A 22,338-nucleotide genomic window follows, 5' to 3' on the forward strand; every position below is an offset into this window, starting at 1 on the left:
ATTCTCTCCTTGCCCACTCGAGGGCAGGTTCTGGGAGCCTGAGTGTGGATCTGAACCAAATGGAGCATTCTACAGAAGTAAGGCTCTTTCCCTTTCCTGACTGTGTACCTGCTGTAGGATGGTGGTGATGATGGTGATGTTGTTGGTGATGCTGGTGGTGATAATGGTAATGATGGTGATGTTGCTGGTAATGATGGTGATGATGGTGATGAAGGACATGATGGTTGTGATGGGGATGGGGTTGATGATATGATGATGATGGTGGTAATGATGAAGGTGATGATGATGATCGTGATGGTGGTGAAGAAGATGATTGACTATGATGTTGATAGGATAATAGTGATGGTGATGATAATGGTGGTGGTGATGGGGATGATGATGGTGATGATGATGGTGATGAAGATGGTGGTGGTGAAGATGATGGTGATGATGATGTTGATGGTGCTAATGGTGATGATGGTGATGGTGATGATGATGATGGTAGTGATAGTGATGGTGTTGTTGAGCCCCATGTAGGACACATAAATGTGCATTTGAGGAAAAAGGTGCTGGTCATTTGCTTATGTTTGTGCATCTTAATTTCTCAGATCTGGGATAGTTTTGGCTTAAATGTTTTGTCCCATTGTTGTAACCATATATTTCAGACTAAAATTCTGTCATCTTTTGTTTGGGAAGACACATTAACTATGTTTTCACAGAGTTGGGTTCTTTTGTACTTCTGAATTTTGAAATCATACGCTTCATACCAGAGTTTTTTCCAAACTTATCCTGCACTGGGATAATCTGAAAGGCCTGATAAAATATAAATTCCTAAGCTTTATTCCGGAGTTGTCAGGGCTTGAGGATTTGTAGTTCTAACAAGTTCCCAAGGTGATACTGCTGCTGCTGGACCTTGGCCCACACTTTGAGAATCCTTGCTTTATACCACTTTTGCTTGGTGCTGGCCCATGACATAATTTTCACTGGCCTGAAATAAAATGAAAAACAAAAAAGTGTGAGGCTTTTTTTTTCAGAAATCCAAATTTATTAAATGATAGGGATCATCCCTTTTTCTCCTTGATGTTCTGTCTTTCCTATTTTCTGGTGATAAAAATACCCTTTCTTTCCTGAAATGATGGAGATAATATGCTAGTATGGATGGACTGACCTTACTTTAAAGATTAAGGGTTGGCAACTCTGAACCAATTTCCTAATTATTGGGAAAGTATCATAGTTCTCTGAAATCTTGATGTCTAAGAACCATAATCTAATAAATGAATAGTTTAATTCCTTAACCTTTAAATTTTCTCATACTTTAAATGCAAGATAAGGAGCTGGAGGTGGTGGGAAAGGAGGGATGTATTTATTAGGTTGGCTAACTCTTAGCTGGTTTATTTCCTGATGACAGTTGTGGTAAACTTTATATTTTGCAAAATCCCTGTGTCTTCCAGTGCACTCACAGTATGAAGAACACAGCAGGCTGTGTGCAGTGGGCATATTGGGTATGGCATGTTTTATCTTTGAAATCACCTTTCTCCTCTGTGGTTGAAGAAATAACTGGGGAGAGTGGGTTGGCCACTGGACTCCTGGTTTGACTTTTTGATCAGACATGTCATCTCTTATGCCTCACAACCTCATATTCAATGGGAGACAATTTTGCATTTTTCAAACTTTTTGCAATTTTCTCAAGCCTCAGTATTTAAATAAATTTGACATTAATGTCCACTTACAGGCACCTCTCTGGAAGTTTTCTGCTGAGCTTTCATCATTGTTCTGGAATGTTTTAGGCAAAGTGTTGAAGAAAATGTATCAGTGACTCCCCATTAATTTGACTCTGGATAGTTTCCTTGGAAAACCCTGTCAGTCTGGGTGTTGCAGGCCTTTGCCATGATAAGTTGGGTGATTGATGGCCTTAATGCTCCATTTGGCTTTGCCTGTGTAGACAGTTTTGAGGTTTTCAGATCTTCTTCGATGCCAAATTCAGTTCAAATTAAGGAAATAAATTATAGAGAGTCAATTTCTCATCTGTGCTCAAAAGGTTCCATTTAACATTCATTTGGAATTTCTACAGAAAAAAGATCTGGTTAACCCTCTTTAATTTTTCCTTATAAATCTGTCTTGTTTCTCAGCTTGATTCTGTTACCTTTCCTTCTTTTATAGATTTTCCCCTGTATCTTTTTTTTTTTTTTTGCAGTGCTTTAACACTTTGCCTAAAACATTCAAACCCAGAGCCTCACATATGCTAGGCAAGAGCTCAACTATTAAGCTCTGCTCCAAGACCCTAGACCTTCCTCCTCTATTTTCATGTGTTCCATTATTACAGTGAGGACCATTGTTATAGTTTGGAATTTGAATGTGCCCCAAAGGCCCGTATGCTAAAGACTGGGTCCCCAGCTTGACCCTGTTGGGAGGTGGTGGAGACTTTGAGAGGTAGGGCCTAATGGAAGGTCTTCTGGTCACTGAGGGCTTACTGTTCCTCCTTCTCATTTTTTCTTTCCTGGCAATGAGGTAAACAGTTGGGTCTTCCATTTGCTCCCTGCCATGATGTGCTGCTTTGCAACAGGCCCAAAAACATTCAGGCCAACCAACCATGGACTGATACCACCAAAGCTATGAGTCAAAATAAACCTTTTATTTTTGGAAATTGATTATGTCAGATATTTGTTATAGTGACAGAAGGCTAACCAACACCATAAGCTTGCTTAGCAGATTAACTTCCCCTTTCTTGAAGATTGGTGCTGCATTCTTCCAAAGCTTTTCTAGTCTATTAATATTACTTGAAATGTGTGTGATTTTTCTTTCCAAAACCAAAGTTACTTAGTACATCACTTAGCCATTTCCTTTAGTATCTTGAAGTATGTGTTGGTGATGATATTTATATCTGTATTTACATTTTTCTAAGAATTATTTCCTCCATATGTTATATGTCCACGATTGTATTTCAGGATATTACTTACTTATATTTTGCATAATTTTTCTGAAGTTAGTGCTGAGAAATCGTCCCAATTTGAAGCAGGTTGAAATCATGATTATTTAGTCTTCTTTAAAAAAGGTATGCTATGCATTTAACTGTGAGTCAGAAATATATAATTGTGGGTATTCTTGTGCTAAGATGTGCAATATAGCAGAATAAAAGACTATTCATGATTCTTTTTTTGATATTGGGTTTCTTTCTTTCTTTCTTTTTTCTTTTTTTTTTTTTTTTGGTACTGGGGATTGAACTCAGGGGCACTCAACCACTGAGCCACATCCCCAGCCCTATTTTGTATTTTATTTAGAGACAGGGTCTCACTGAGTTGCTTAGGGCCTTGCTCTGTTGCTGAGGCTGGCTTTGAACTTGTGATCCTCCTGCCTCAGCCTCCTGATGACATTGTTTTTGTTAGTGTTTTTAGTGTCCATATCATTTTCCCTTAGGAAATACTGGGAAAGTCCCTGTAAAAGGGATGATCCCTTTTACAAAATCAGTATTAACAGTATTAATGGAGAAGTCTCTGGAAATGTCAATTCAGATGGAAATGTTGAGTTTGGATCTAACTTTTTGTGGAATTATTCATGTAGTGCCATTTGCGTTTGCTGAGATTTTGTATTATTAATAGAATAGACAAATCAGCATTTTGTCAGTATGTAAAACTTTGCTTGTTTTCCTGTCTTGATTGCTGGTTGCACATAAAATTCAGAGAGGGAAAAAGAGTGTAGCTCAGAGAGGAAGGAGGCGGGTAGGATGACTCAAGATTCCCCACCCTGTTCTACTCTCCAGCTCTCTGGCAGGAGGCCTTCGTTTATAAGCCACTGAATGGTGCATGATAATATTAATATAATTCATTGCTAGTTGATGTGGACTAATCCCACCCAGGGTGCACTGGGGGAGCTAGCGGAGGGGGAAGGCTGAAGTGCAGAGTGGAATTGCTGAAGACAGTGATGTTACTGGGCTGCGACTGGTCCTTGGCAGTGGCGAGAACTAGAAACTTGCCACAGTCTGTTACGGTTTTTTCAGAGTCAGGGCAGTTCTGTTTGGCGGGTAGATTCTGCAGCCATTGCAGGCTTGTTCCTTTGCTTTTCTATTAGTTCAGCAGACCCTGCTCTGGGGCCTTTCCATCACTCTCAGCTTTCCTGGGACGTGCTGCCAGGAATGAGCCTCCTCCCGGGTGTGTCTCAGTGGTTCATTGATGGACTCCCTAAAAGTCTTCCAATGCCGAGATGCTGCAGACTGTTGCAGCCTGTGGACTTTGGGTTAATGTAGTTGGGGATCCAGAGTGACACTGCGTGTAGTTGGGGAACATTGGAAAAATTCCTTAAGCTCTTGCAGCCTCTTTCCTCAGCTGTCAAAAGGAATAGTCCCAGAACTTGTCTCATAGAGGAGTCCATGGAAAGACCTTAAGTTTTCAAAAAATATCAGCTATTACTATTATTATTGCCTAAACACAGGGAGATGGATCATTTGACCTTCTGAATTTCCTTCTGTCGTGTGTGTGTGTGTGTGTGTGTGTGTGTGTGTGTGTAAGAGAGAGAGGGAGAGAGAGAACAGCCCAGACAGTGTGTGCACTGTAGGGGATATTTGAACCGAGTTTCAATGTCATGTCTTTGAAGAGAGCCAGGAATTTGGGGAGTACCATGGTGCCAGAGAAAACAGGTTCTAGAGAAAGAAAACAGAGGTGGGATCCCTTGCAGATCAGGAGGTGGCCACAAGTTGTTTAGGATGGCGTTCATCCAGAGGGATTGCTCAAGCCTCTACAGAGGATAGCCTCAGGGGCTCAGGCTGAGGTGGGGGAGCAGGCCTTGCTAGGGGCTGTTGTCCTAGGGGCCGGGATTCAGCCTTAGTGAATTCTAAGCCTCCCGGCATTTCCTTTGCCTCCTGGTGCTTCAGAAATGAGGGTCAGAGTAAGCCCACAGCTGGCCATCCCTGTGAGTGAGTGAGCCAGCAAGGAATGCAGAGGTCCCCCAAGGTAGTGGCCACATGCTAATGTGAAAAGGTAATGGGCAGTAGGCATCTGTACTTTCTTTCAAAGAAGGTCTCAATTGCCATCTGGACTTTCCAGGCCAAATGACATATCATGAATTGAACAAAACCGAATAAGCATCCCCAGGGTGCAGGAGCTAAATAAATTGCTTGTTGTACTAAGTAATATTTAGACCAGTTCTTGCCTGCAGGGAACTCTCCACCCAGGAGGCCAGACGAGGCAGGTGACATGTCGTCAAGAGAAACATATGACTGGATGTGGTAATAAGGACAGAAGGATGGCCAGCTGTTGACAGGTGGAGATGGAGATGGGCCTGTTTTATTACCAGAGAAGGACCTGTGTTACTGTTGACTCACCCTAAATGATTATTGTTCTCTCTGGCTAAATTGCATTTAACTAAATTGGTATCATAGACTAGATATTTTCCTACCTGTTTTCTTCCCCAACTTAACATGAATTATATAGTTGTTTGCAAATATACTTTTTAATGGCATCTTCATATTTCACTCTCTGGTTGTACCTTTGTGGTTTATTCATTCTCTTGTTCAACATATGACTTATTTCCATTTATTTATTCTCTTCACGATCTTGATAATTTTCTTGCGATACATTCTGAGAAAGGGAAAAGCTAAAATGATATGCATAAGTCTTAAGGGCTTTTATGGTGCCATAATTGGCTCTCAGAAAGGTGTTGATTACATTTCTAGAAGTAGTACACAAAACATCCGTCTCGGCACATCCTTGCCGATGATTAGCATGCCATTTTTTTTCCTAACGTGGTAGTGCAAAATGAAACCTTTTAAAGTTATTGAAACTAGTCAAAATAGTAACTAGTCATCACTTGATTGAGCACCGAGTTATTGCATTTGCCCAGGAATTTTAGACCCCACTTGGTGGGAGATGGAAAATGATGTGCTTTGCCTGCTGATGGATGTCCCACAGAGTCACTGGGGATGACAGACGTCAGCTGAGGGTACAGTCTGGTTGGAGGAATGCTTCTACCAAACATCTGCTTTCTGCTTTTTTGTTTGACTTTCCTGATGAAACAAACTCTATTTTTGACCTAAAATTTAGAAAGGTACCTGAGAGGTCATGCACTTCTAACTTCATCATCTCAAATGACTAACAATCACACTGCCACGAAACACCCTAGAGACAGGAGCTTTTTATGAGCTTTAATGATTTTACCACCTATTTTCTTTAAAACTGAACAGGCATGATCTCATGAATCCCCACCTCCTCTTTCTGCCCTGTTTCATTTTTTTTTTAAATAAGTAAAAGACAAAATTGAGAAAACTAAGCCTAATGAGGTAAGGTTGGTTGCCTGGGGCCACTTACTGGAAGGTTCAAGAATAGAATTGGGTTATCCCAACACCTACTGGCTCTGGGCAGTCACATTTTCCAATGTTGGGAAGCAACATTTTCCAAGTTAATGTAAAAGATGGGAAAATCCACTAGATATCCCGGGCCAAGTGCCGTTTCCTGACTTTCCACAGCCTTTACTGACTACACGCAGGGCACACATTAGCAATGAGTCAGAACCATGGTTTTTCTAGTGCGTGAAACTCTGCAAAAAACAGCTAACTTCCCATTGGGCCTCAGTGGATTCTGAATGAAGCCAGAAAGTGATTCAGTCTTAGATCAAAAGAGAAAACACACACACCAAAAAGCAAAAATAGAGTTCCTATTATTTCTTAGTTACAGAAAATACTGAGATTGGAAAAACTGATTTTTCTGCTTCTTAGGAATTTCGTTGTATATTTTGAGTTTTCTTTTGTGAATGAATAATGGCTACCACAATTGTTTCACCAGGAGCATTTCTCTTTCTTGGTGTGTCCCACTTTCAGAGTGAATTCAGTAACCAAATTGAGTTTTAAGAAATTTTTAGTAAGCAACAAAGAATTGGTTAGACTACCTTTCTTCACCCCTCCCCCCCAGTTTTAGTGAAAAATCACATCTTTGTAACTTAAACACATGGCATTTTAGTGACAGGTAGTGGAAACATGACATGATAGTCCTTTTATCCTTTTCTACCTTGATGACCCACTTCCAATGAATGAACATTGTATAATATTATTTTATGAATTATAACAATTTGTTCTTCTAATTCCAGTAAAGCATTATTGGCAGTGGATTTTCTAGATTAGTTAATCTGGAGGTAATCAAGTTCTGCTAGTTTAATTGCTCTTTGGTTTGGGACTTTGTGTTGGAAATTGTAGCCAAGTGTATTCATTTTTTGGAGTTATTTAGAAAAATGCCACGTCCTAGAGAATTTGAATTTTCTGGTTATTTCTACCAATCTTTGTCTTTAAAAGGGCTGTTGTGAATCTGAGAAGATAGGTGTTTCAGGAGAAAACCTAGTGCATTACAGCCACACAATTATGGCAAAAGCCAAGTTAGTAACCTACCTGAGAATGACTCCACTTTTCTCTTACAAAGTGTCAGATGTCTATTTTTTCATTCTCTGAGGGCTGTCATCTTTCTTGTGGGCTCACATTGGTATCTGGGACAACTGAGGAGTCTAATACACTGGCCATTAGATGAGGAGGGGCTTGGTGGTGCAGCTGGGTCCCCACTGTGTACTGTGGTACATGTTCCATGAGCTTGCTCTCACCTCCCCGTGGTTGGGATTTTCCAGAGAAGTCCCTCTTGCTGGCTTGAATGGCCCACTCAGTGCCCTGCAGATTATATTTAATAATCCTTCACCTCTTGATTTCCAGGTGAAGCCCACCCCAAAATTCTTAAGGAAGTCTTAAGACCAGGCAGGTGTGTTCCGGGTCTCTGAGCATTGTCTCCCTCCTGCATTCACATCCCCGGGTGGAAAGAACTTTCTCTCAAGCTTGAATCAGCTTGTGCTTTGCTTTGAGAGCTTGAGGGAGAGGAGGAAAATCCTATTCATAAACCATTTATCTTACAACTAATACTGAGGGTCAAGGCATTTGTGGGCAGGACAGGTCCAGGGTGCTTTCCATGAGTGAGTGGGGAATAAAACCCAGGGGTCCTGGAGCCAGCATAGAACCAAATATGACCATTGCCACCAAGCCATAGCCAATGGTCTCAGCCTAGCTTCTTGTCTCCTTGTTACAGCCAGGCTATTTTACCTGATTTTTTTTTTTAATTTTTTGGTGCTGGGGATTAAACCCAGGGCCTTGTGCATGCTGAGTACATGCTGTATCACTGAGTTATGATCCCAGGGGCCTGGACTTTTTTTTTTTTGTTTGTTTGTTTTCCTGGCTCTGTTTTATTTAAAAAATTTTTTTTAGTTGTTGATAGACCTTTATTTATTTATACATATTGCTGAGAATCGAACCCAGTGCCTCACATGTGCCAGGCAAGTGCGCTACTGCTGAGCCCAGCCCCAGCCCTCTGTTTTATTTTTTTTTAAAGACTCTCTTTTTAGTAGATGGATGCAATACCTTTATTGAATTTATTTTATTTTTATGAGGATAGAACCCAGTGCCTCACACATGCTAGGCAAGTGCTCTACCACTGAGCTACAGCCCCAGCCCCTGGCTCTGTTTTAACTGAATTATTTTTAATAGCCCGCAGCCATACCCTTGTGATGTTATCTTATTCCGTAAGTAGTCAGGAACAATTTTTCATTGCTCTGTGGTTTATACCCTTTGAAGCTTCTTTCTTCAGTTTCGCTGCCAACAGGTGCTAGGGCATGTAAGTCTGTTGGTGATGAATCTCAGTAAGGATTTTGTGGATAACAGGAGGGCATAGAATGGAATCTATCCTTCCTGCAGTTGTTCTTGATTTTCAGTGTGTGTGGGTAATGGGGTAATTACATAAGGATTGAAAAATAACTTAATAGCTCTGATTGAAGGTGCCCATGTCCATGGGCATTACCACATAATGACAGGTATGATGAGGGTTTGCAGTTCTCTATTGTGAATAACTGGTGTATTTCAAGTTATAGCAGGCCACTGGAACACCCAAGAAAAATGGAGGAGAAGTTTAGAGCTCCCCACCTGCCCCGCCCTGCAAAGACCTTACAGAGAAATTGAAACTAGTATTCTGGTATGGAAATATTTTACCAGTCTGAGCTCTCTTGAGGAAATATGTGGGTAGTGCAATGGGTTTTGTTTGTAAAAATGGACACACTATTCTGTATTTATTTTGGGAGCAGTTACATATGTGTATACAGCTCATGTTTATATCTAGAAAGTGCAGGATTTTGGGTGGTGCTGCTTTTATGGTACAGAATAATAGAGGAAAGAAGGATGTCTATGCTGCTTATCTCTACTTCTAGAACTTGAGGGTTTTCCTCTTGTGCTATCCATGGATCTAATCTAATATTATGAATGGCCATTTAGCATCACAAGGAAAGGTCCTTTAAATTCTGCCCTGCAACAAATGAATTCTATTGCCTCTGATCAGGCTGAGAGTTGTGGATGAGAACACAGAGTATCCAGGCATGCAGCCTGTCTGTTTGTCTTGAAGTGTCAGTGGTGGAAATTCAGTCTTCCTCTATCCAATCAGACTGCAGCCCACAGGATGTGATAGTGTGCATGTGTCAGATATGGATCTAAGGAATATTTCCCTTCAGGGTTGCTCAGACAGCCACGAATGCTTTAGCTTGACTAATTTGGTTATTTTAAGGTTTGGTTTCTGTGGTGCTGAAATCAAGAAAAAGCCCCTGAATGAAGGGATGTTTGAAATTAGAAAAGCCATTTGCAAGTGCCCAGATTATTCTAGCACCTTCCCTTGAAGCATCCTGATCTGTCTTCAGTGCCACATAACCCTGTCAGGTTATACCCTTCAAGGCCAAATATCTTGTCCTCTTTGCCTCTTTATCCCCTGACTTATCACTCGCTGCAGCCTGTATGCCTAGCCCTCCATGGGCACTTGTCTCTACGGGGTCACCACCCCCACCCCATCCAGGGGGCACTTTATTATCCCACATGGGGATAGTTCCCATGCTCCATTTCCAGCTTACATCTCCTTCCTGAGCTGTACCTCTCTGTCCAGCCACTCCCTGGACATCTAGCCATCCACACGTCTCAGAGTGAGCCCTTCACAACAGTTGTCCTTGTCCTCCCCAGACATGCCTCCCTCCAAGTCCTCCATCTCTGCCTGGCCCTGGCGTTCTTCTCTGGTGCCCAAGTCTCACAGCCAGTTAAAAATCTTTGCTTCTTCCTTTACCTCTGGTCTTGTCTCTCTTTTCTAATCTAATCACCAAGTCTGATCGGTGCTGAAATAATGGATGAGAACACAGAATATCCAGGCACGCAGCCTGTAAGAAATGTACTTCTTACATTTCACTGGAATCTCTTGAACTTCTCTGTTGGCAGCCCTGCTCCTTGCTCACACTTGCACGCAGTCAGCCTGTATCATCCCCTCCCTGAATTTCTCTAGAACATCTGTGCTGGCTTTGCTCCTTTCCACAGCAGGCCTTTCTCTGGTCTGTTTTTCATGATGCACCCAAAGCAATCTTTTTAAAAACCACACACCGATGCTATTACTCCTTGGCTTTTTAGAATCCACTGAGGACTTCTCATCTTCCACAAAGTTCCAACTGCCTCCTGTGTCATCCAGTACAGTGAGCATACATTGTTCATCTAGGACAGTCCTGATTTGTGTCTCTTCCAAGTATAAACATATCACTTTTATACTTGTCCTGGTGGAGGTGATAAACTACAGGTTGAGCATCACGAGTCTGAATATCTGAAATTGGAACTGCTCCAAAAATCCAAAACTTTTTGAGTGCAATGTGATGCTACAGTGGAAAATTCCATATTTGACCTCACATGACAGGTCACGGTCAGAACAAAGGTGCATTAAAAATATTGTATAAAGTTACCATCAGGCTGTGAGCATAAGTTGTATATAACATATAAATGAATTCCTTGTTTTGGCTTTAGTCTCATCCCCAAGGTACCTTGTTATGTACATGTAAATGTTCCAAATTCTGAAAAAAAATTCCCCAAATCTGAAACATTTCTGGTCCCAGCTGTTTCTGATATGGGATACTCAACCTGTGTGTGGTTTTCCTACTAACAAGGCTTTCAGGATGGGTCACCACACCCTCCACCTCTACTTCAGTCACATTGAATGACTGGGACCTTTCTGGGTCTTTTCTGCCTCATTACACATGTGGGTCCCTCTTCCAGCCTGACGCTCCTCCTCCTCTGGTTGGCTCTTGTGCATCCTTGGTTTTGTTCCACCCAGGAAACCTACATCTCTCCACAGCCCTAGACAAGGGACTACCTTCTCCCATGCTCCCTAGCACCTGGACTTAGCTCTGTGCACTGTGTATTATAATTGCTTATTTGTTTAGCTCATGGCTCAGAGAGATTCTAATTGGAAGGCAAAGACTGTGTCTTGGTCCCAGGTCTCTGAGGCTAGCTCAGTGCCTGCTGCATGATAAATCCTTGATAACTATTTGTTCAACAAGTAAAAAAAATGGGCAAGACTAAAGTAGGATTCCTTCAAGATAGGCAAATTAAATGTATTGGTTGTCCCATATATGATGACAGAAAGACTTTAAAGTCCTGTACTAGGAACACTTTTGAATGCATTGATGGAAGAACCAAGAATACAGTCTAGAAAATTCTCATCCTGCCATTAAGTCATTCAGGTTCACTGTGACTTACTGGCAAATAGCCCATGCCCTGTATATGCCACCTCTTTAACGTTAGCTAACTTTAGCTGATCCTGGTATTATTTTACAATTTCCTCTTCAGCACAGTGTTCATGATAGGCTGTTATTTTGAGCCCTGCTACTATTTCTCTTAATGAGACACCTTTGAGCTGTGGTATAGTTAGGCCTGGCATGGAGTCAGCCCCTGGTGCCAAGAAGGTGCACCCCCTTGCTCAGGACTCTCTTATTTAGGCTGCTGTGTGTGTTTGCTGTAGAGACTTTTTGGGGACAATTGAGAATCCTTGGGTTTGCAGAGGAACCTGGCAGGAAAGGGGACTCATTCTGTCTGAGTGGGTCAAATGGAGAGCCTTTGACAGAGGGGCTGATTGCAGAAGAGTGGGTGGGGTTAAAGGAACCAGCAATAGCTATTCAGACACCCAGAGACTAGTACCACCTTCAGGCACAAGGTGACCAGGGGAGGAGCCCAGTGAGCTCTGGAGCTGTGACAGAAAGTTTTCCCAGACGGTATTGGTGTGGGGACAGCCATTGCTGGAACCTTGGACTGGAGCAGGGACAGAGCAGAGAAGGACACTCCTTCTTTGTCCTTTTGCTCTCTACTCTTCAGACAGCGTCTCCATTGGCTGACCCTTGAGTGAGAGGACCAGTGTGTCTGGGTGACACCATCTGCAGACTTGGCCTTCAGGACAGGAGGAAGGTGGGAGAGAGATCTGGAAGGGCAGAGACTAACCTGCTACTCTGCTCTGTCCCCCTGGCACTCTTGGAGGATAAGATTCTGTTTCCCTTCATTTGGGTTCATGCATGTCACTTCTGGGGAAGTGTCACAGTGCTGGAAGGAAGGACCTTTGGCTTTACTGAACTTACTCCTGACCACGAAGTGCATCCGACCAGCTCAGAGCACCTTGCTGGCTTGAGCCTTCTTGCTTAGTCTAGTTGTGAATTAGATGAAGACATTAAACTTTTAACAAAAGTTAAAAAAAAAAAAGACTCTCGGCTCTTTTTCACCAAAGTTTTTTTTCTTATCCCACTTTTAGTATTTTGCCTCTGTTGTTCTCATTGGTGAACCCCCCCCCCCGCCCCCAATCATACTCATCTAAGACACTCTCTTTTCTGGGTGGGTGCAGTAGTTTCCTGGTGCCTTTCCTCTTTTCATCATGTCCCTCTTTAATTTAGCTGTTTCTTGGGCACCATTTGTAATCCTGGGGAAACAGCATTTGGATCATGACATTGTCTTGTGTCAGAGCTCCCACTGGGGTCCCACTGCATTCAAAACACAGTCTGGCTTCCTCACTGCTGTGGACTGAGCTTGTACCCTTCCCACATCTGAGTGCCGAAACGTTAACCCTTGTGGGGAAGGTGGTAGGAGGAGGGGCCTTTGGGAGGGGATTAGGTCATCAGGGTGGGGCCCTTGTGAATATAATTAGCACCCTCCTAAAAGAGACCCCAGAGAGCTCCCTTACCATCCTGCAAGAAAAATGACCATGCTGGCAGCTTGAGTATGGGCTTCCAGCTTCCAGAACCGTGAGCAATACGTTTCTCTTGTTTCTCAGTCTATGGTTCCTGGTTCTAGCAGCCTGAACTGATTTAAGAGGCCAAATGTGTGAGGCCTTGCCACTTCTCCAGGCCACTATCGTCCCTGGTAATTGTGCCTCCCTCACCATGCCCTTCAGCCACCTTGGCTTCTCTCTGTCGAGTTCTTCCAGTGCCCAAGCCCCCTCCCATCTTGGCCTGTACACTCTCTTTCCTCTCTGGTGACACCCACCCTTCCCCTGTCCTTCTCTCTTTGCCTTGATGGCCTCTTCTCATACTCCAGCCCACCATATGGCTGCCACCTTCTCCAAGTGTTCTTTCCTGACCACTGACTGTCAGAATGTCTCCTTCCCCACCCCATCCTCCCTCTCATAACATCCCATGACCATGCAGGTCTGCCTGGTCCTCTGTTCACCTGTTGTGCCCAGCACCTAGCACTTGGCCCAGAGTTCAGGTTTGAGAAAGGTGACTCTGAGACCACCCAGGTGCATTTGGAAGGCAGGCAGAGGGAGTGGTCACATGGACAGTGTTCTACGTGCAGTCTCACTTCCGGCGTGTCCCCCCAGTGTGTGCACATGAATAGGTTGCATTCACTTAATTTACTCTACTTTCTTGGCATCCCAATGGCTACAAGGGCTGGGTGAACGCAGTTCTCAGAACAACCCTTTCTATCACTCTGAAGCTGATGTCACAGAGGTTGAGCATAGAATGGAGGTTACCAGAGGCAGGATGGATGGAGAAAGAGTGTCTGTGGGTACTAAGATATAGTTAAGTTGGAGCAAGAGGCTCTGGGGTGCTGTTACACAGCAGAGTGACTATAGGTAACAGTAATGTGCATGGCCAAGAGCTAGAAAAAGGGTTTGTATGTTTTCTCTATAAAGAAGTGATAAATGTTTTAGGAGATGGATATGTGGGTCCCAATTACACAGTGTATACAGGTGTCAAAACACTACATGGCACCACATTAATATGCACACACTTTTTGGGTTTTGTATATCAGTTAGAAAATAAATTTAGTTAAAAAAAAACCAAAAAGTACAATACCCCATCACCCAGTGGTGTGGGTCACCTACTCCTTTTGTTTTGGATGCCACCTATATCCTGCTTGCTTTCTCCTATCCCCTGCAGACTTCCTTCGCTTTGGTTTGGTTTGCTGCAAATAATGATGAAAGTACACACATGTGCTCCTCCTTCTTGTCGTTCTCTCTTGGATGGAAGTCAGTAGCCAGTGTAATGGTAGGAAATCCCCTATTACTTCCGGTCCTGCTCTTTGGTGGGACCAAGCCCGTGTTGACCTTTGCACTGTGCATGAAGAGGGGTGGCTCAACAAAGCAACATGATCAATAAGTACCGGAGGCAGCACCATCTGTTCTTCAAGAGAAGGGGGCAACTTGGGTGCATCCCACTCCTGTCTGTAGGTGGGCTCACGTGGAACAGCCATTGGTGCTATAGCGTCCCATAGCCATGTGGTCTTGTTTCGGATGACCTTGAAGGGCATCAGTATCCTTCAGATTACCTAAGAGCTTTCACTACATCAGATCAGCCTGTACCCCAAGTTATTTGAATTAATTAAATGCCTTTTCCAAGTTCCACTTGTGGGCCACATGGAACTGAGAGTGGGACAGCACATTGTTGATATGGCGAATGAAGAAACTGAGGCCCAAGAGCTCTCCAGGCTGAATCCCTGCATGCCTCCTCAGGGCACAGCTGGAGCTGGGCTCCGTGTGCTGAGTGCTGGATGTCTTGTTGCAAGTCTCTGGAGCTTTTCAGACTTAGACCTTTGGTGCATACATGTGATGAATGGTTTTATATGTTTTTCTTTTTTAAATAATAAATTAGATTAGCCTCATTTTCTTATTTTTAAAAATGTATGCTTCTTCCACCTTGTTTGTATTGCCTTATTACTGTAGTAGAGAAAGGAAAAAAAAAATTAAAACAATAAACCAAAATGTTAGAGGGACTCTCGTAGAAAAGTTAATGAAGCACACATCTCCCCTCTGCCTGTGCCCCTTGGAGCTTATTGAGGGCAAAGAAGGAGCCAGGTCAGCTGGGGCACCTCCCTTATCTAGTGTAGTGTAGGTGGCGATGTTGCTAGAGGGAAGCTGGGCACACAGCCTGGGCCTGGGTGAGTTGGGGGCCATGCCCACTCAGAATCTGAGGTGCGAGGTGACACAAACAGATGACTAAGTGGCAGGGGGAGAGGGTCCCATCCTGATCCTCCAAAGAGACTCAGGTGAACACGTACACTATGAGGGACAAGCAGGGGCTCCCATACTTCTTCCAACATCTACTCAGATGAGCCAAACCCAGTGCAGCCCTTCAGAGTGCCTGCCTCACTACTGAGTAGCAGGATGGGCCAGATGAGGCGCTTCCTCCTGCTCCAGGGCCAGCATCCGGGGACATCTGTCATCTGCTTTATTAAAGCCTCTCTTTGCCTGAGTGATCAAGCCTCTCTCACTTTGCCTTCTTTACTCCTTCCCTCAAGGGATTTCCTGGGAAAGCTAGAAGTGATGGCTATGGGCCAACTTTTCTATATTACATTTTAAGATTTACAGTCGCCTCACGTCCGTGCAGGATTTGAGGCTGTTCTCTGCAGACTCCTGCCTGTTTTCTCTGACGTCAGTGTGCCTCCAACCATGATTTTCTTTTCAGCTATATGTTGGGGTCTAGGGTCAGGTCTCTCTTGGGGAAAGATAACCAAGGAGGTTTGACCACATCCTCTTGAGCAGAGGCGCTGTGGTGAACTCTAGGTCTGTTAGGAAGAAGGATTCTGGGTGAATCTGAGGAATGGTGATTTGCAGTTTGTGGAGGCTGTGAGGATGCCAGCACTTGGCCTTGCTTGCTCCCTGAAGACTCTCCACTGTCCAGCTTCATGGTTACTTGTCACTGGTGTTCTGCTCTCACTGGTCTGTTCCATGCTTTGGCACTCCTTGAAGCCCAGGAGTCTCAGCAATGGGAGCTTCTGCACAGCAAGGGGAGACCCTTTGGGGGAGTCTGGCATAAGGCACATGGAATTAGAGGAAATGCATATGTGACAGAGGGATTGTGAACAGTGCCTGAACTAGCTCACTAGTAACAGAAAAGAACCACAGACCAGTGCCCAGATGCATCCTGGGCCCAGGGGCAGGTGGTACATGAATTATATAACATCACCAGGGAAAAACCGATAAACCACACACCAGGTGCTTCAACTCAGCCAATCTCAAAATTACCCTCTTTGCTCAAAATTACCCTCTTTGTGGTTCTTGTGCAGACAAGAGGAGCTGGGAGATCCTCTGATCTCTCAGCTGCAAACCTTACCTGCTGCAGCTACTTTTGTGTCCACCATTTTCCTGGAGATGTGCTGATTAATCTTATCACTACCAAGTGCTCTTCTACAGAACACAGGTCTTCATCACCGGGGCTGATGTTTTTCCTTCTGTCCTCATTTCCTGCCCCAGGTACATAGTCATTTCCTCCCCTGCTTCAGATTTAAAGGTTTGATTAAAAAAAAAAGTTTCTGCTTTTTCAAACAAAATAGTCAAGATTTTCTTAGAGCCCTCTCCTCCCATGTTGCTTGGTTTATTTAGTCAACAAAAGAAAGATAAAATTAGCTCAAGGAAAGCAGAAACTGACAATGCATGGAATTTTGGAGCAGTTTAGAATTTGCCTATTTGAAGAGGATCAGAAACATGGTGTTAATGTCTCTCCTAGATGCCTTACATGTGATTATCTAGAAAGCTGGCTCTTGGTTTTTATTTGTTGAAGGAAGACTATAGAAAAGAGGAAAAAACAAGGCCATAGGTTGAGACCCTTTAGCTGTGACCTGCTAATGAACCTGCCAAACAGCCACATGTTCAAGATCCTGCTCCTTTCTTAGAAAACCCTTAGTATTCTTGAAGGCCTAGAGTAGTATTGAGTATTTTTTGCATATGTCAACAGATGGAAACACCCTTGCTTTCTTACCTTGAGCAACCAGCCCTCATGTTTTTTTCTTCCACATACTAACAAAATTAAAAAAAAAAAGATCGTTATTTTTTTCAAATTGTAACTGGCCACCTGATGATAGTATGGAGTACTTGTGGCATTTGGAGTCAGACACATACTTGAATGATCTCTGTCAGGTGGCTCAGCTTTCCTGAATCTCCTCTGCTAAAAGGAATCCTTTAGGGCTTGCAGTTTCCTGATAATGTGTGTGAAGAATCTGGCAGGGAGCCTCAGTCATGGGAGCCCAGTGAATGGGCCCTGTTAGAATTATCAGGAGCCGGAGCAGGGCTGCCTCTAATCAGTATTGTGATGTAGGCTACGTCCCTGGCTTGTGTACTCTGGGCCATTCTTTCTGCTAGCCATGAACATTTTTTTTTGGTGGGGAAGGTAGTGAGTGGGTTACCAGGGATTGACCTCAGGGGCACTCCACCACTGAGCCACATTCCCAGTCCTGTTTTGTATTTTATTTAGAGACAGAGTCTCACTCAGTTGCTTAGCACTTCGCTTTTGCTGAGGCTGGCTTTGAACACATGATTCTTCTGTCTCAGCCTCCCAAGCCTCTAGGATTACAGTAGCCATGAGCTCTTATTACTGACTCAGAGTTAGCTGGTGGCTCTAGGGATAATGACATCCAGCAGATGACTGCTTGAAGAATCCCAGAGATTTAAGGCCCTTTATTAGCAAATCTCCAACCATAATTGAAAAGTTTAAAAAGCCCTTGTAGGGTTCTCAAACCGATTAAGTAGCACTCTGAACTATGTGTAAATAAATGTGCTCTGTGTTCATGGAGAGGTTCCCCAAATGCTCAGTGTTAGCCCAGGCACCTTAGAGGCCTTTAGCCTGTGCCAGCTATTCTGAGACTAGAAAGCCACTAAGGTCAGTCTAGCAAAGGCCAGCCTGGGGCAAGTCACTAGCTTCCCATGTGACGATTATCTTGTGACAGTGGACCAGCCCAAGAGGCGTCAGAAGGGAGCCAACCAGGAAGCAGATTGCAGTCCCCTAACAAGAAGCCTTGTTGATGCTGATGGATCCCCAGCTGTTTTCCATATTCCCAGCTGTGCTTCTGGATCTCATTTCTGTCTTAGTTTTCTTCCTTCACTTGCTCAGCACCTTTGGAGGGTCTTCATCTTCACTGACGCATGGCACCATTGTTCTACAGGGGCCTCTTGTAGAAGCTCATCTTTGTGCAAAAGGCTGGAGTTCCTGTTCCCTGCAGGCAACCTGCCTGCCCCTCCTATCACTCCACTTGCCTCCCCAGCTCCCAAGCTGTCTTTTGGCAGCTGATTTGTGAGGTCTGACCTGCTTTGTGGCCAGCACAGTTTAAGGACAGCTCTGTCATGAATCTCAGTGGTCATCTCCAAGCCCCTCCTTTGCTGTCCTACCCTCCCACTGTTTCACGCCTGCAGGGATTCCACCTGGACCAAGACTTCTTGTGTTTGTGTTTCTGAATAGATGAGGGATTTAGGTCACCTGTGGCTGGGGGGTATTTTCACAGGTGTCAAGGAATGCAAAAGTTTTATGAGTCAATGGCGAGCTCCTTGAAGGCTGGCAAAAACCCTTCTCATTGTCCTTGTGTCTCTGATACATCTTGGCATGTCATTTATTTGCTAAATAAATGTGCGAGGATATCTGTGCATGTTCACTTTCAAAGCACAGTCATGCACTATCAGATGTTAGAGCTCACTGAGGCTCCATCCCTGTTCATCCCTGGTGTGGGAAATGAGTCAGGGGGTGATGTAGTTGGGACCGCAGCCTAAGGTGCCTGAGTCTTGGGCCATTGAGCCCTCCTGCCTTGATTGCTTACAGGTGAAAAGCCTGAGAGGGTTGTGCCTTGTGTTGTCAAACCTAGGAAGGAAGGCTCGCTTCTGGGTGAGTAAGAGCCCATGAGTGCCTTTGGCTGCCCAGGACCCTCCTCCACCTGCAACCCAGACCTGTCCTTGGCTTGAAAGTCATTTTGGTTCTTTGGTCTTCCCTTGTGTGTAGCTTGTCCCTGGGGGGTTGTTCCTGGTGCCTTGGGCCAGACTAGGGGTCACTGTCCAAAAAGTCTGGAGCCCGCTATGGGCCTCAGGTTTTGTTGAATGCCTCTTCCTCACATTCACAGGAAGCCACATGCTCTTTCTCAGGCCCTTGGGAGGAAAATTTGTCCACGGGGAATGTAGTGCAGCGACCCTAGAAGAATATGGGAAGCTGGTGGAGAGGATTCTTCTGGATTTTGTTGAGGCTTGCTAACCGTTTTTGTTTTGACTTGTATGAGGTTTATGCTCATTGGTGGAGAGAAGGTGACAGTGGAGCCTTGGTCCCATGGTGGGAAGAAGACACCTGGCGTTTCCAACCTTATAAACCCAAGAGCTGCCATTGGCCCACCTCAGATCCTCACGGAGGAGGCCTCTCTGCTGGCAGCAGAGCCCAGTGGGGGCATCTGTGTGGCATGCTGGCATTAGGACTTGAGAAAGAGCATTCTGGTCATAAGTGGTCATGTCTAGTTTCCGGATCTGGGGTCCGAGCTTCTTGGACAGTCGCAAAAATGAATCTTAAGCCCTGTGTGTTTGTCCCCAAGACCCCTCCCAAGTTTGATGATTCCCCAGCAGGTTAAAAGGCCTCTGCACAAAGTCATACTCATGGCTAAGATTTGGACGGTCACAGGACACAGAGCAAAATCAGTGGAAGGAAAAGCATCATGGGTAAATTCCAGGGGAGACCAGATGCCAGCTCCCAAGAGTCCTCTCCCTGTGAAGTCACACAGGATGCACTTCGTGCCCTCAGCAAGGAGTGTGACAAGATGTGAAGTGGTGTCCACCAGGGATGCTGGGCAGAGACTCAGAATCCAGGTTTTGGTTTGTTTTTATTTGTTTTCTTTTAAATACATTTTACTTTTAAGAGCATTTTTAGTTCACAACAAAATTGAGCAGAAGGTGCAGAAAGTTCCCATAGCCTATGCCCTCACCCACTCAGAGCTTCCCGCCACCATCCCCCACCAGAGGGGTACCTTTTTACAGTTGGTGACCTGCATTGACGCACTGTCACCCACAGTCCACAGTTTACATGAGGGCTCACTCTTGTGTAGTGTACTGTATAGGTTTGGGCTCATGTATGATGATGTGCATCCACCATTATAGTGTGACACAAAGTATTTTCACTGCCCTCAAGATCCTCTGTGCTCTGCCTATTTATCCCTCTCACTATCCCTGATGACGTCTGGCTCTGTAGTTTTGCCTTTTCCAGAATGTCAACTAGTTAGAATCCAGGTTGGCTTTTTCTGTCAAGGGTTTCTACTGAGAGCTGGTTACATAGGCACCCTCTGCCCAGCAAGTGCCCACATTCCAGACTCCCAGAAGGAAAGCAGGTGTTGAGCGTAAACCACACAGTTTGGATAAATAGTTTGGGCCCAGTGAGATACTCATTCCAGTTAGGATGGTGGGAACCATTCCAAAGTCCAAGTTCTCAGATGCCAGACAAGGGACAAATGTTGCAAGCAGGTCTTTCAAAGGATAGTGGTCAAACCTGCTATGTTGACTCTTTCCTGCATACCTACTATGTGCCAGGCTCTTCAGAGAGCAATTCAGGTGGATAAAAGTTATTGGCCTTGGTCTTGAGCATTGGTCCCCATCTGCTTCACGTTGACCCCTGAATCACAGATCTGCCTTGGATCATTCCAAGCCACTCTTAGATACTTAGGCCTCCTGTTCCTTTGCTTCACACAAGGTAGGTGACCTCATCTTCCCCTGTCCTGGTGGAATCATGCATATGGCTGTTGTCTTCTCCGAACTGGAAGGATAAAGAAGCGCAATGCCCCAGGACATTCATTCTGTTCCTTTCTTAAGAAGTTTCTAAGAAAACCCTGTTTGGGGAGCATGGAACAGCCCATGGACATGTCTCTCTTGAGGTTACATTGTTGTCCTTACCATGGACCTTTTTATATTTGTTTCACTAGTCTGGGAGTTAAACCCTTTTATGAAATTTGCCAGATATTAATGAGTTCTTACCCAGGAGTTGTGGCTGTACATTTTTGGTGTTGTGCTAGGGATGATTGACATTGAGACTCAGAATTTTCAGCAGAGCGTCTGAAGTTTGAGGCATTGCAGTAGGAATGTGATACATTTGTTCTCCTTAGAGGGAGTCTCTGTCTTTCCTTTCCATTTTGCTGCCTTTTATTACACAGTTCATAGTTTTGACTTTAGTGAAACAACAGCAACAGAGAAATCCACTTGCCATTAGATGTTAAATGTGAACTGTACCCTTAGATAACATGATGTTGCTTTATTTTTTTTTTTTCCAAAGGTATAATGCTTCTGCTTAATTTTGGCTTCCATGGAATTATCCCAAGACCTCAGCCTTCTGGTACAGGCTTTTCCCTATCTTCCCCTAGTCAGGCACTATTGTCTGCATCTACCGGAAGCTATTATTCCAAGCCCCAACGCCTAGGACTTTGCTTTATATCCCACAGGCTAAAATTATTTTTCTTTTTCATGGCTCTTCTTTGAAGTCATTCTTGACAGGGTAAAAGTCTGTGTGTCTCAGATCCCTGCGTGGTTGTTTGTTGTGGTTTAATATTTATTGAAAGCTCCAATCTATGGGTGCCTTTATTGACTATAGGCCAGACAGTGAGAGCCACATGTTTTCAAAATTATTCTGTGCATGTATACGTCTTTATATTTGCAGGAGGTTTTATCACCATTTAAGAACTACAGAGTTGAAGTCAACGTGACTGAAATGTTGTGTCTCTTTTTTGTCGACCTGCATTTTGGGCTGTGATAACCAGTGCAGTGTTTGGTAGGAACCTTTCCTCCCCTTTAGTGAGCCTCACCAGTGTGAAACCTGCTGAATAGACCACACTGCAGAACTGCATTTCTAAACGGTTTGCAGTTGAACTTGACCGTCCCTAGAATCCTGAGAGAGTTTGAGGACTGGCTTGTTTCTTCTGCTGTCTGGTACAAAGCAGACTGGGGAGATTTTATTTTTCTAAACAAAATGGGAAAGAATTTAGTGGCCTAACTTATGTTCCTTTTTAGCAAAAAAAACCTCTTTGTTTTTTGTGGTGCTAGGAATCAAACCTGGGGCCTCCTACATGCTAGGTAGGCAAGCACTTTACCACTGGCTGCGTCCCCCTAGCAAATTCTCTTTAAATCTAGGGAAAGGTAGACATGGCTTCTTGGCAGGGAATTCATTCTTTCCAATTCCTCATGAAAGTCACATTTTAATTATGTAGTAATTATAAAGCAGTAGGTCTTTCTCCTGCTGTTCCTACTATATTTTAGTCCTTTTGGATGCTTTTTTTTTTTTTTTTTTTAATTTGGTATGACA

At 44.0% G+C, this 22,338-nt stretch overlaps 1 protein-coding gene across 4 annotated transcripts in view; it reads left to right on the forward strand.

Moving 5' to 3' along the window:
• Camk1d (calcium/calmodulin dependent protein kinase ID) overlaps positions 1 to 22,338 on the forward strand; it is a 382,840-nt gene that overhangs the window by 53,964 nt on the left and 306,538 nt on the right. The window lies entirely within an intron of this gene.

This window comes from Marmota marmota, unplaced genomic scaffold (assembly GCF_001458135.2).
Source record: "Marmota marmota marmota unplaced genomic scaffold, marMar, whole genome shotgun sequence".
Classification (NCBI taxonomy): domain Eukaryota; kingdom Metazoa; phylum Chordata; class Mammalia; order Rodentia; family Sciuridae; genus Marmota; species Marmota marmota.